Source organism: Agelaius tricolor, unplaced genomic scaffold, assembly GCF_023055355.1.
Source record: "Agelaius tricolor isolate 1412-34295 unplaced genomic scaffold, bAgeTri1.0.p SCAF_6, whole genome shotgun sequence".
NCBI lineage: Eukaryota > Metazoa > Chordata > Aves > Passeriformes > Icteridae > Agelaius > Agelaius tricolor.
Genome location: NW_027269266.1, coordinates 21,493,503 through 21,506,817, shown reverse-complemented (window position 1 = coordinate 21,506,817; position 13,315 = coordinate 21,493,503).

Genomic DNA, 13,315 nt, shown 5'->3' with positions numbered 1-13,315 from the left:
AATGAGGAAGGGTCCTCCCTGGTATCATGTTTGCTCAGCTGTCCCTGTCCTGTTATATATGAGTTCCAGGGAACACTCTTGTAAAAAGCACAGTTCTCCTGCAGTCCCCAACCACAGAGAGAAATTCCCTTGGCTCCTCTGGATTCCATCAGACACACACAAAGCCCTGAAGCTGTATTTGTGGCTCCAGAGCTACAGAATAGGTATTTTGCATGGTGGGAGACAATGTTCCCTCTTCAGAAACAAGCATCTATAGACTAGATGTGAAGTTCACTAAAATCAGTTTTCCCTGCATCTTGAGACCATTAGGTCATCAATATCAATTAAACATGGAAAAGAAGAGGTAAAGAAGCAGCCAATGATTCACAGAAGCGAGATGTAATTTTGGAAGACCTGTCAGGAAAAAAGAACAAAGTCTTTATTTTCATCCATTTCTTTCCATGAACAAATGCTGCAGGTTGACTGGAGAGAACATGGAGTTTCCACCCTTGGAGATATTCAGAAGTCATCTGGACACACCCAGGGCAACTGGCTCTAAGGCACCCTACTCGATCAGGAGGGCTGGAGCAGATGACTTCCAAAAATACCTTCCATTTTTGACCATTCTGTAACTGTGAATAACAGGTATAATTTAAATTTAATTGAAACTAAAAGGTAGTGATTGCTTTTTCCTCAGTTTATGCTGGTTTGCAGTTTTTTACTGTATTGAAAATATGTTCAACTTTCTCTTGCTTATTTGTTGCATTTTTGCTTCTCTACTTCTTAGTTTTCTTACATATCAGATCTCAGAATTCCACAAGAATGATTCTGTGACAACATTCTTGACCCAACTAAAATTGTAACATCCAGAAATCCTTATTTTTTCTATACCGCAGCAGCATTTCAGGAGCAAAAGGGCTGAGAAGGAGTCTGGCCCAACTATATAGCAAAACTCCCCTGGAAATAGCTTCTTTCCCAAGCTAATCACAGGATGTGTTAACAGATTCAACAGTAATTCAGATGCTCAAGGAAATTGACCTCAAGGTTAAATTAAAGCGTTTTGCATTTTCTACTTGTGTGTTTTAAATTACTACAATATTTTGCAATATCATCAAATTTTGCAAGACTGACTCTCATCACCAACTGTTACCTTGTAAGTTTCACTGAAAAATTCTGATTGAAGAACATAATTTTGTGGAAGTATGACACTGAAAAAAGCCTTGAATTATGGGCCCTGTGGTTTAAAGACTTTATTTAAATAAAGTCTGTTCCAATGAAAAATACCTACCAAAAAAGCAAATAATTCACCCAATCATTGTAATTCAGACTTTTTACAGTAATGGGTACAAATCAGAAGAGGTTTCCTTCTTACATTAAATGGAGCCAACTTTCGAGTTGTATTCATTCCAACTCTTATTGCAGTCAGTGGTTCTACCCAAAATGTAGTCAGTACAGATTTTAGAGTGTATTTTTAGTGGTGAATATCATCACCATAGAGTGATCTCCAACTCATCAATAAAATGAACTAATACAAAAAGAATGGAGAGTCCTGGCAGCCATTTCTAAAGGTAGTTAGTGCAACTAGGAGCTAAAAGCAAACCTTTGATAAGAAACAAAACATGCTGATTTAAAAGAATGTTTAATATCATAGCATAGTTCCTGTAATTCATAATCCCTACTTCCTTGAGTCTAAAGTATTTCTTTACCTTTTATAATTGTCATTCTCCCTTCTGAAAAAAGATACCTTGTATCATTATTCCCTTTTAATTAAAATCAGAAGCAGCCCAGAATCAAGAGATTTCTGCAAGAGTAAGAGAACAGAACACTATGGAAAGCTTTGAACATGGAATCCAGAGGCTACCTCGAATAACCTAATTGTAGACCTTCAAAAAAGTTTGTTTTTTAGGGTTATAATCATGCATGCATCATTTCTTCAAGTTGAGGATTGCCAGCACTGAAGGTTTTTCAGACTGAAGCCATTAGAAACATTTTGTTTATACCAAGATAATAGCAAGTCTCCTTATTTGTCTCTTAAATTTTTCCATGGTCTAAATTCCCTTAAATCTCGTAATCACAGTCTTAGTTCTGATGGCTCTGCTAGTAGGGACATAGGGTTCACAACCTGAGGATGCGGTTCCAAAACTAAACTGCTTAGGTTGATTTCCTGGTTTAAATCCTACAGTTTATCCACCCCCAAAAAGATGAACTTGTTGCTTTTAACTACCACCACCCACTCCAGTTGGGAGGGCACAGAGCTTTTTGTGGTGTTTTTTGGTTAGGCACAATTCCCTTAAGGAAAGGCCCATTCCCCTACACCAAAGAGGGCATGCATCTCACCTCCCTTTTACGATCATAGATAGGTGCTGGGTTTAGAAAGACATGGATACTTGTAGAATGAGTCATTTGGCCTTAAAACCAGATGATTAAAAGCAGTAGTGTGACTAATTCTCAGGAAGTGCCTAGCCTTGAGTAACTATGGAGGGAAAACAGCTTGTTCCTTTGGAGTAGCTATCTAAACTTCAGACAGCTTGAATTTGGGACAAGGGACCTCTCCATAGTGTCTTTCTGCTATGGGTGTCTTTCAGCACAGCAACATAGGCAGACAGCTCCTATCAGACAATAATGTGCAACTACAGAAACATTTTGGAGGCACCTCTGCTTGATGAAAATGCTGTTTTTAGCATCATAGGGTCTGACCAGCTCCAGAGTGTACAGCAAGCACATTTGCAGAACCATGGCAAATGTGTATCTGCTGTGCTGGAACACCTCTAAGAGATTTATTCTTGCTCCTTTATGCATCAAAATGCTTATTTAATTTATAAATATATTTATTTGTATTATATTTTCAAAACACAAATGGGGAAACTGAGGTATAGGGAAGACAAGTTCACATTTTTCTACATTTCAGTTATTTTTATGCCTTTCCAAAGCCTATTTTTATTAGTTAGGACTATCATGTGTTTCCAAGGCAACAAGGAAGGTCTAGCCTATGACTCAGTGGACTTCAACAGAGCTAGTGGGAGCCTGGCTGTCCATCCAGAGCCATTTTTTCTCATATGTTTACCCATGGATTCAGCTTTTGCAGTTACAAGCTTTCAGATACTATTATAGAGATCTCCAGTGATATTGTTTCCTATTGGTAGTAATTTGCTCAATTTCTGTGTTCTGAATGTGTGAGCTGGTACAGATATACTGCAAGAGTCCTTAATAGGTTTCTTTTCCTGTCAAGTAAAATGCTTGAATTCAGAGTAACCTTGTTAATTTAGTTTAAAACCATTATTCACAGATTTATTGCATGGATAAATTCAGCAAAAACTCACATAAACTTAATCTTTTTCAAGAAAAATGTGTATTTTCCTTTCCACTGAAAGACTGAACGACTAAATACAAATCAATTTCCAAATACTCACCTTGTAGTTTCATTTTAAGTTAGTACATTGGCTATTACCCAGCAGCCAAAAGGCAGTTGTGTGCTTAATCTGATGTGTGCACCACTGATAACTTACTTTGCTGAGTCAAATTTCTTGTTGTGTAGCTGATAAGCAATAACCACAGTTACTGGTTTCGTTCTTATGTTTTTTCTGTGATGAAAAATTAAGGGTTGATTAAACACTGAACAGTGTTGCAACACTCTTAAGTTCCCATCTTTTTAATTTTGTTTTTTGGATGATGAGCACTAGAAATTTCATTGATGGATAATAAGTGAAATTAGTCAGTAATCTTTACCCTCAAATCTCTTTCTTTTGGTGCATGAATAACTTTTCAACCTATTATGGAGATATAAAACATGACTTTGGAAGCAGGAGCCTCAAGATAGACATCTAAATAATAGACCTGATTTTTAAAATCTTTAGAGTCCTTGAAAACCTCTGAGTTCCCAGCAGCTCCCCTGGAAGCTTGTGCAAGCTGCTGGACGGACTTTTGAAAACCAGACATCCCATTTGCATGCTATTCTCCCTCAAACCTTAAATAGTTTTTTTAGAGAAGCTGTCACATCCCATACAAAAAAGCTGTCACTTTTAATGCATCCTGGTGTCTGTAGATTTCCACTCAATTCCGTGCCTTATTCCCTTAATATGGTGGTTTCTACTTTGGGAAAAAAAAAAAAAAATCGTAACTATAAATGCAAACAGGCCTATTAATTAATTGTAGGTTAAGTCCAAAAAGGTACTGAGCATCTTTTGGTGGTGCAAAATCCTTCAGCTTTCTTTGCCTTCAGTGAATGGTAGCTCAGCTCCTCCTTGCAGCCTGAGACTCTCCTGAGCACAGTTTTATGGCAGGCTGAACCCAAACTCTTCAAGAATGACCTCTTTTACTCTCATGCATCATTGCTGGACTCTGTATAAAGTGAAAGAGCCTGTGCCATACACCAGCACCCTTTCCTTTCCTCTCCATCACTCAGCACCTTTACTTGTTTTTATACTGCTGCTTCTGAAGTGTTCACACAGCTTGTGTTTGGGGGATGACAGTGTGCTCCATGCCCAGGAAAATCATGCACATAAGACACAGGAATGTTAAAACAGCAGCAAGGGATCACCATGACTGCAGAAGAGGAGGGAATGGCTCTATCAGGAATCCTTTTATTCCACAAGCCTAGTATAGCACAAAGTGGCGAAATGGGGGAATGGGAGTGCGTGCCCAGGGGAGGAACGGTGCAGTGCCGCGCCTGTGGCCTCGCTGCCTGCTTTGCCTTTGCCAGGAGATGGGGGTGCCAAGGCTCTGCTGGTGCCCATGCTGGGCAGGCTGGCCCCAAGCCCCACAGGCCCCCAGTGCCTCTGTTTGTCCCTCCCCTTCCCTCCTGCAGTGGCAACTGTATCCACCTGAACTTGGCAGAATCCTGTCCTAGCTTGTCCCTTAGCCCTGCCACTGCCTTTTCTGTGGCAGGAGCAACCCCTTTACACACTAAGATGGCAAAATTCAGTTTGCCCTCCATTGTCTCTGCCTTGCACTAGTCTTTTTGGTTCCATTTTCCTATCCTTAAATGTCATGTAATGTCTTTCCCAAGTTGACCAGTTCTGCAGGGCTTTATAGAGTGCATTGAGATTAGGTATGAATTACCTGGCCCTCAAAACTCACTGCCTCTCTACCTAAAGCTTCAAATCTATGAGCTTTAAGCTGTTTCCAAGTTCTTCAAGGGTCATGGTCAATTTTTTAATTAAGAACGTTGAAGAAAAACATTGATCTTCTCACTGCTTTCACAACTGTAACATGGCAAGGAGGTCAGGAAATGCATCCTTTGCTGATGCAAAGCATGGTAAGAAAATCATCTGTCATGTGATCCCAAACTTTTACACCATTTTTAGGACAGCAAACAAAACAATTCCTCATTTTCTAAGGAGACTGAAGCTGACAGAAGGAACCTTGACTGAAGCAATATTTTCTGTGGTGCCACATGACTCTTTTTTGTTTTTCCTTTAGGCATGGTTTCAAGAGAAAACACAGTCCTATGCAGAATATGTTTGTATTTCAGCTACTGTGTGCTTCTGCAATGCAATAAAAGAGGTGAAAAATGCAATAAGATTCTTATCTTGCAACAGAATCCTTTGAATAATTAGTCTCTGATAAACAGTACTTTAAAGTACTGGGAAAGTACTCTATACAATAAATACAAGAACACCTTTAGCTTTTAACTACAACTATCTGGTTTTCTCTGAATGGCAGGTGTTATGGCAAAGCTGTTACTCATAACTGTTAAGAGCTTTCAAGGACTGTGGAAACAATATGTAAATGTATACTTGGAAAGAAACCAGTCTAACTTCTGATAGACTTATGACAAGACTATTGTTCTTTGAAGAGTTTTTAAATTACTGTCCTAATAACTTTTGTGCTACATTACTACTGGACATTTCTGAAAACAGCCCTGTCCCCAAATGCAGAAAGCTGAATTACTGAATTTGGTGTGCTTCAGTTTAGACAATAGGAAAGTGGGAGTTTTTGGAACTGTGATTATAAATCTGTGATTTAGACACTCAAATTCCTTGCAAGTTTCATTTTGAGGCATTAGTCTTTCCTGGAATGGAGCCAAGTATAAGAATAAACTGAAACATTCAGTCATAGAGTTAGTATGGAGAGGTTCATTACTGAACTGTGTCAAAGGGTAGAGCTGGCTGATGTTTTCAGCTGTGACATGGAAACAGATCAGTGAAGCAGAGAGATTTTAAAAGATTTCAATAGGAGTTGCTCTTACACCAATAAAGGACAGGCTGGATGAAGCAGGCTGTGAAAACCTATCTCCTTTATTTGCTTCTAGTCTTGCCTCTGGTTTGTTTTTTCTCTAAGTACTTAGAAAATATGTGCAGTAGATTATGACATAGCAAAGCTTTTACAAAATAAAGAAGTACTACGTTAAGTATGTTAGTTGGGTGTTAGGAATCTCAGAAGCACATCTGAGTAGTGAGGAACCCCAGTAAGTTACTGGGTTCTGGTGGAAAGTTTCCACAGTCCTGTCCAGCCCAGAAATCTGAGTTTACCTTCTGCAGAAAAATGAGGCAGAGAGAATAGGGAAAGGAAGAGAGAGAGGGAGCTGTACACACCCTAGTCTTGCCCTGACATGGGAGTACTGCAGCTCTCCCAGGTCTCTCAGCACAGAAGTCCAAGTATTTAGTACAATTTTGTTCATAACTTTGTCATTTATTAATTCTGATTTAAATATATATACATTATCACAAAATATGCAATTATGGAGCTTAATCATCAGGTAATTATTTTGCCTTTTAACACCATCTCTTTTGAATATCTGGTGAGGTTTTGTCAGCAATGTTAGATCTTGTTCAGGGAAAAATATTTGAGCTGTGTGTATACATGTATGTGCACCTATATACACCCACGCTTGAAAGGTGATGCAATTTTCCATTTAAGTTTGGAATATTCTTACCTAGGGAGAGGTAAATAATGGTTTTACTTACCTGTCAGAAATAATGACAGTGACTAATGACAGGGCTCTCTTGTGGAGGACCTTCAAAGTCTTCACACTGTGAAACAGGGATAGGGTGTTCACGTTAGCAATGGCTGGAGTAGTGCACACACTGTTTCTTATTTGCTCAGCTTTATGTGCTAAAAGCGGAGGCAAGGCCAGGAAGTTCAGCTGTGGGGGTTTAACCCCTAGTTCTAGGTATCAGATAATTTCCTTTGTCTTGAAAATGTTAACAGTAGAGTAGGGAATTTAGAGTACTGTGCTTATACTGTTCTCCTAAGCATGCATTATTAACCACTGTCAGGGATTGCACTACAGAGATCTTTGTTCTGACCCAACAGAGCTAGGGTTTTTTTGTTGTTTTTTTTTTTTTTTCCTTTTTCTTCTTTTTTTTTTTTTCTTTTTTTTTAATTAGATGTTGCCATTATCTAGTACCTGATTTCCAAGTTTGCTGAGAAATTAGAAATGCAACATCCTGACATCAGTGTTGGCTTTTAATAACCACAGCACATTGCTTGCATCAGGCATGAAAACAAAAAATAAATTTTCTAAAGCAGCTTGATGAAGGCCAGAATACACATTCAGAACTGACCATTCTATAATAGTGGTCATACAAGTAGGGAATATTGGCAGCCATCCATTGTACATAATCTCCTGCATAATCATATTTGATAGAAGCTTTCTGGTATGTGTGGATAATAAGCTCATGTATCTATGAATCTGGAATGTTCCTAAAATGAGTAAGTGCATGCTCAACATTAGTTTCCCAAGTTTTTTCATACTGTAGTATTATATTACATTTACTTGATTAAATATAATAATTTATTACATGTAATATAAATATTATATTTAAAAGATTAAATTTGATTGTTGCCTTAAGGGATACAGTATTCCAGTGGACAAGCAAGAGGATTTATGGCAGGAATGCTGATTGATTTTAATAGAAGTTTTGTGTGTAAATCTATGTGCCATGAGATCACATCATACTCTAGAGAATACCAGTAGAAGTGTTTTTCTCCTGAAAACACAGCTGCCCATATTTGCAAGGCCTAATTTTCCTTTTAAACAGTAGACAGCAACATTTTATACCCACTACAGTTATCTAGATGACTTCAGCATGCATTGCATTTTGTGCCTGCTCTAGGAATATTGAGGTCTAACCAAATTTTCAGCATAATAAAATCAGTAACAGTTACAATTTGGATTCAATGGCACTGTATTTCTAAGTCTGTGTTATAGACAATATTAAGGGATTGTTTACCAGAAGCTACCAGTTCCTACCCTATGGCACCATGGTGATATGGATAATCTTCAACAGCCTCCATTCTACTCTAAAAGAGAATTATTTTTCAACATTGTATAGGTTGAAGAGCTGATTGTATAAGTTAAAGGATTCATAGCAATAAGAATAATACAGTAATTTTTGTAGGCAGTGTTACAAATGTAATGTAGAAAAATTTATCTTCAATAGAGTTTCTAATGTAAAGTGCATGGCTATTTTAGATGATGTGGTAGGTAATTATATTGGCATCATTTACCAATATTCACAACATTGTGTTTGTGTTTTATGGCAGTTTACACAAAAGTGTCATCACCAGATGTCCAATATGGGCAAACCATGCTGCCTGGTATATTTTTGGCATTACTACTGATTTTGATTGTTCTTAAAGTTTTGTCTTCTTTTTTATCCCACTTTTTAATCCATGGAATTGTGTAAGGCAGGCTGTGTTCTCCCCTTTGGAAATCATTGCTATGTATTTACCAGGTAACTGGAAGAAACAGAAGTGGGTGCATTGACGTGACACCACAGAATGAGCAGCATTGAACACTTGCTATTAAATGCCAGAGAGCAGCTAGCTGCAGGGTCCCCACATTCCCAGTGCTTTTCCAGAATACATAAATTAAAAAACTTAATCTGTTATAGCTGTTGGTGATTATGTGCTTTTATTGTGTTTGTACTCAGAAATGGTACATTATCAGAAACACTTAGAGATAGATGGGAGATGATCTCAGAATGACCTGGTCCATCCCAGTTCTTTGGAGCAGAATTAGATCATTCCCAAAAGGTGTTTAGCTCCTGTGGTTGCCCGATCCTACACTAGAATACTTGTACTTAACTATATATGTGTTTTTAAAAGGTGTTTCTTAGTGCCTAACATAGGTCTGTGCTGTAAATTAAGCCAATTGTTTCTGATACAGATCAATAACCAGCACAGATCTGGTTGGATGGTGGGGCCTTGAACAACCTGGTCTAGTGGGAGGTGTCCCTGCCCATGGCAGGGGAGGTTGGGACTAGATGATCTTTAAGGTCCATTCCGAGCCCTAAACGTTTTATGATTCTGTGATTCTGTGGTAGACCAGCATAAATCTATCAATGATACAATGTAGCTCTCAGTTATTTCTAACAAAGAAAACACTGCTTCCTGTTGCAGCTGCTGAGGGGCAGCCCTTCCTTATCCCTTCATCACCTGACTGCTAGGAAACGGCGCTGCTTTAGAGGGTTAGACATCAGTGTCTTACCAGCTCCTGGCAGTGCCACACTATTCGTGTCTTCTGCAGTCAAATGCTAGTTGCAGCTTAATTTTCATTGTATTTATATTTTCTGACTGACACCAGAGATCATATGTGATCATATTTCTGTTTGATTTTTTAGATAAATATTAGTTAATTTACAGTGGCACCATACTTTGGGTAGTTTCCTTTCTCATACACCATGTTTGTTTCGTTTTGGTTTTTTTTAAATAATGTTACTATATTTTTCATTAAGCAGAAGCAAATAAGCCATTTCTCTCCATAATGGGACAATACAGATGGCATGCTGGGGTTCTGGGTGAGCTGGCAATTTTACCAGATCAAATTTACCTAATTCCCAAGTTCAACACAAAAAAAGGGCTTATTGGCTATCCACCACATAAATGCCATGTGGGCTCTGGAGTTAGGTAGGTCTTCCTGCATGACAGAAGGAAGCCCACATTTGGAACATGCTTAAGAACCTGGTCTGTGCATTATCTGCATTCAAAGTCTACTCCCTTTCTATGAAACGCTGACAGAAGGAAAATATACAAAATCTTGTTTTAGTCACTGTTACCAACAGATAAGACTAAGCTTATTTGGCACCAGATCAGCTGAGTAAAATCTTGTTTTCTGTGACTAACTTTCCTGATCATATCTGCATTCTAAAGTAAGTCATATTCTGAGACATTTTTAAGATGTGAATGACACAAAAGGTTTAGGATTATGGCATACAAATCAAACGGGGTGTTCTTTGAAATATTCCACAGTCAACATCACTTTTCACAGCAAAAACTCTGTCTCTGCTTCTTATCTATACTGAATGGAGAACAGAGATTAAGAGTAAGCATTCTGCAAATGGCATGAAGAAAGAAAGATGCATCTATACAATGAATTTATAGACACAGATGTATATACACTTACCTGAGCAGATGTAAAAGTCACTAAAACAAATAGAGCTGAAAGGAAGAGGGAAGAACCTCACCCATGCCAAAGATTGCTATAAAGAAGTGTAGAATATAGCACCAATGAGCAATTACTGCAAATTAGGGGAAACACTTGGAAGTAAATCAAACACAGGTCCCTTCTCCACCATGTCCCTCAATTGTTGGCTATTGCCAGCTTCAGGGTGGCTGATATTTCTGTTCCAATAAGCCCCCTTTCAAAAAAAATCTAGATCTTGAGGCCAAGACAGATACACTTTCTGCTCTGGGTTGAAAGAAAGAGTGTCAGCGAGAGACCACAGATGGGAGATGGCATCAGCTCCTTGGGAGTTCCACCTTGTGCTTCATGCTGCAGGGTCCCAGGATGAGCTGGCAGTGCCCATCACAACAGACTCTGCTGGCTCATTTCCCCACTGTCACTCCTGTTCAGGGATTTGGATTACCTAGCAGCTTCCATGGTGGCACAGCCTGGCTGCCAGCCCTGTGGCATAAACCACGCCATCAGGACCCCACCGCCTCTGACACTGTCTGCAGCGTATACACCGTACCCAGCCCTGTGCAAGATCACAGGAGCAGGGCTGCAGGTGAAGATCCATCTTCTTGCTGTACTCTTTCACTACTGTCCTGCAGTATAATTGTCACTGAATGTGTTCCCTGCCCTCTCCTTCCATTTCCCTGCCTCTGACTGCAAGCTGTTTGGTGCAGACTGCCTTTCAGCATGAAGCTGCTCACTGTGGAGCCCAAGACAGGACCCGCATCCGAGCTAAAGCTTCAGGGAACGAGGCAAATACAGATAGCAAGCTGTTTTCTTCACAGTAGGTATACATTTGGCCCTTGATCATCCATTACATGATAATCCCCAAAAGTCAACTTTCTGAAGGCAATCAATGAAATTCACTGGCTCTTGCCTTAAGAGCTGGATGGCAAAATACAGCTGCTGGATTCCCTCAGGTGCATTCTTAGGAATATCCAGAGACTATTGGAGCAAACAGGCTTGTGTTAGGCGTGCTCTTCTCATGGCAACTTTCTTGGCCACTTCTGCCACCGGTAATTACTAAAGCATATACAAACAAATATGGGGAAATATGTGTATGCCTAAACTCTGACATTATGTTATGGTTCTTTGTACTAACAAACAATAGCCCCACAGTATAGTTTATTACTGTAAGGACAGAAAGAGACAATTTGTAAAACATAAAATTATCTGCTGTAAACAAAGCAGATAATTTCTTTCTGACTGAAAGAAAAATAAACTAAAGAATCATACTGTAATTGGCTTAGATGCCTTAATCAGTGCCAATTATGCTGTGGCTGCTATGGTTTATAGGGATTAGATAGTACTTTCTCTCACTTAAATTAGATAAAACATTGTGTGAATGTTAATGATTTATTTGTTTGTAAATATGTTAGAAAATATGTTATAATTTTTATGTGTTCAACTAAGAAGTAACATATGCAAAATATTTTGATGTTTGACATTGGAATTAATTCTTAGTGTTCAATTATATCATCTTTCTCATTATGCCTATGCTTCACATAAAGTAGCTTTAAAATATGTAATATATATTTATAATTCATTTTCACACAGCTATAACAAGGCTAATGATAGGTGAGAATAATTATTTCCCAAATTTGGTATTAGATGTGATATCTGAAATTTCTTCTCAGGAATAATTTTCTATGCAGTATAATTACTACTTTTTTGTTTAAAGAACCTATTTTGGTTTGCTAAAGGGAACTTCTAAAAAGTCATAAGTTATGCTTTTAAAACAAATTCTAAATATTCAAATTCACAATAATTGACTGATGTATCTCTACTTCAGCAATAGTTGGTCTCTTATAGCTTCTGGTGTTTTCTTGAGGATAAATGCCTAGAAAAATGGGTTAAAACAATTTTAGCTGAGATTGAAGTAGCAAGTTAATAAACAAAACCCGACAATAACACCCCAATAAAAGCAAACTATTTTCCAAACCCTTTATGAAAATATGTTCTTTGAAAAGGAAGTTTCATGTTGTTCTGCAGAACACTTCTTATAAGATCAAACTGTGAATCCCCAGCAGAACCTCAGCTGTTCCAGAAATACAGATAAAATGCACAAAGCAAAACAATACTTTGTGTCTCATCCCTTCTGAAAGTCTTGGTCTATTCATCACAATTCTTGGTATTGCCCACCACTACCAGCTTCTTTTAATCAACTGCTTTTATATTCATTCTGGTAATTGCTTGTTATCCATTTCCACACCACTGGCTTATTCATTATTTACAGCAAAACAGTACAGACCTCATTTTATGGAAGTGATTTGTGTACAGCACATAACATAATTTCTTTTTAATTTTAATGGAGTTTGATCGAAATTTAATTCAAATTCAAATAATTCTTTAAATTTTTCCTTTGTAAATTAATTTCAGTATAAGTGGATTCTATCTTTCTTGATTTCTTTGAAATTATAGTGATTAAAAAATAAATTGGAATTTAAAATACTGAAATTGAAAAGCATTGAAAAACACAATTTCACAAAGAAAATTTTGATGTAAAATCAGAAAACAGTGGTGCAGAAAGAAATTTCTTCCTCTGCCAACACACTTTCCCAAATTTTTGTATTTCTAGAACAAAAAATACTTTAGAATTACATAAGTGTAGAAATAGCTACAAATGGTAGTCAGAATTCATTTCATAACAATATTTAATAAGCTTCTTAAAACATCAATTTCAAAAATTAGCTTTCAATTTCTAAAAATTAAAATGTTGTCAATTTTAAAAGAAATAAGGGATTTCCTAATTTCTGTATGTAAAAACTAGCTTTGTTGATAAAAAATAAATGTACATTTACCTCTTCCAAAACAGAAATGTTACAAGAAGCATGTTTTATTCACAAACACAAAAGATGAAACATTTTTAAAGCTTGTTATGAAAACATCTATTATGCACAGTGTACTTTTTCTGATTTATAACTATTCTAAAATGTA